General features: G+C 33.3%; 2 protein-coding genes across 2 annotated transcripts in view; both read left to right on the top strand.

Annotated features, from left to right (window-relative positions):
• The window catches only part of LOC107713552 (hydroxysteroid (17-beta) dehydrogenase 4), a 22498-nt gene that overhangs the window by 19704 nt on the left and 618 nt on the right, over positions 1–2176 (top strand). The window lies entirely within an intron of this gene.
• The window catches only part of LOC107713572 (peroxisomal multifunctional enzyme type 2-like), a 12272-nt gene continuing 10779 nt past the window's right edge, over positions 684–2176 (top strand). Inside the window, exon 1 of the mRNA XM_016519129.1 lies at positions 684–811. The gene's annotated coding sequence lies outside the window, so the exon portion shown is untranslated. The remainder of the gene's footprint in view (positions 812–2176) is intronic.

Raw genomic sequence — 2176 nt, 5'->3', positions numbered from 1 at the left:
ACAAGAAGCAAGTCATTTGTAATTTTAACAAGTGCAGTTTCTGTGCTATGGTGGGGCAATCATGAATAAAAGTCCATTAACGGATTATCTTATTTCCCGTAATATTTGTATATTATTATTCTTAGCTTATTATGGGTATATTTTTCCCTCTTCATTTTGATCTCTTTATTTAACGTTCTGAATACTTTTGTAAATAATAGCCTACTGTAAATGCTCGATTATGCTTTGATTATGCTGACTGGATTTTTTACCGGAATGCAGTTTAAAGGTAGAATTTAACATTTCATTTTATTTCAGCTAATTAATAGACTAGAATTATAGCTTCGTTGAGGAATGAATTATTCATGTAGTTTCATTTATAAATGAACTCATAAATACAATCATAAAGTCAAAACTTTATTGGCATAATTGTCAGGAGTTACTGGGTTAATCTTTTTCACGTTTCCTTGGTTGGTAGATGCACCGGAGACCTGATTATAGCACTTACAACCTGGAAAACTCAGAGTTTCATGATATGTCACCTTTAAAATATTCCAGATTAATATGCAGAGTCAACAAATGGACTGAGTTTGGGGCGGGGCTATCAGTTTGACCGGCCAATAACAGAACCCGTTTGAAAACATCAGTCTGGAGACACAGAATAACACACTTCAGCTTTTAAACAGTTTCTGATCGTTGAAGCTTTATCTTGAAATGATCCACAGGATTCGAGTCTCCCATCCTGCACGGCCTGTGTTCGTTTGGCTTCGCCGCTCGTCACGCTCTGAAGCAGTACGCAGCAAACGACGTGTCCAGATTCAAGTCCATCAAGGTAAAACAGCATCGACACCGAGACGTGACGGGATTTGACTTTACTGACTAGAGCTGTCAATTAAACATGTTTATTTGGGTGCAGTTAAGACTGACTGCATGATGAAGTCCAGTAGAATGCCGTTATATGAGCCAACTCATAAATACAATCATAAAGTCAAAACTTTATTGGCATAATTGTCAGGCATTTACAATATTTGCAAAATATATGGTAGCAAATATAATTATACAGAACATTAATTAGGTAAGGTTAATTAAGTGATACATGTATTGAAAGGGGAAATAAGCATATACATAACAATAAATATAAAAATATAGCCCTAACTAGTTAATATAATAATATTATACAAATATTAAATGAAATGTTTAAAGTTTTTAAAACATAAAAGTGTTTTATCCATTTCTGATAATCCCGGGTTGCTATGGTCACGCAGGTTTGTTTACGCATTAAACTCGTGGCTACGAGAAAAACATGTTGGTTTTGTGTTCCAGGGTCACATTTATAATGTTGCAAAAGATTTCTATCTCAAATAAATGCTGTTCTTTTGAACCTTCTGTTCATCTGTGAATCCTGAAAAATAAAGTGCATGACGGTTTCCACAAAAATATTGTGTTAAAATTCAAGATAGGAGCACAAAAAAATAAATGAGCTATTTATATGATATAGTTTAGTTTAGCAATATCACACCAGCAAGAGTGCTGTTTTACACCAATATCTGCACCACTGCAAATGTGATATTGATTTATACAACAAGTTCAATAAACAAGACGTTCATATTGTGTTTAAGACTCAATATTATCTACTTTTGCTCAATTTCGCAAATGAAAATAGTTCCAATCAAAGCCACAGCAGAACTGTGATGAACACACAGCGGTGATTCATTACTGAATTAATCTACGGCTCTGAACGAATCAAGTGAGTCAGTGATTCAGTGACTCGTTCATAAAGGAATGAAAGGCATCATTTCTGAATGAATCAGTCGCTTGAACAAACTGGTTGAATGAATGATTTAACGATTCACTCTTTAAGACACCTATACTGGCGCTGTTTCATATTTAGAGTATAATTTCAATAAAAAATAAAAAAATTCATATTTCAATATTAATTTTTATTATTATTCAAAAGTTTAATAAAAATATTTCTTTGTAAAGATACTTTTTGTAATGTCTATTCAATGCTTTTCTCATTAAGTGATCTTTTGGGAGGTGAATTCTCAGTCCAAACTGATGTGTGATTAATTGATTAATTATTAAAGTTCCGTCTCTACGACGGATTTCCGTCAGTTCATAAAGACAGTCACTTGCTTCATTCCTCAATGATTCAGCCGTTCAAACGAATCAATTGAATGAATGATTCAGTGATAAA

The sequence above is a fragment of the Sinocyclocheilus rhinocerous genome, unplaced genomic scaffold (genome assembly GCF_001515625.1).
Source record: "Sinocyclocheilus rhinocerous isolate Xijiao unplaced genomic scaffold, SAMN03320098_v1.1 scaffold1049, whole genome shotgun sequence".
NCBI classification, from domain to species: Eukaryota; Metazoa; Chordata; class Actinopteri; order Cypriniformes; family Cyprinidae; genus Sinocyclocheilus; species Sinocyclocheilus rhinocerous.
Note: the sequence above shows the minus strand (reverse complement) of the source record. Positions and strands in the feature narration are given on the sequence as shown.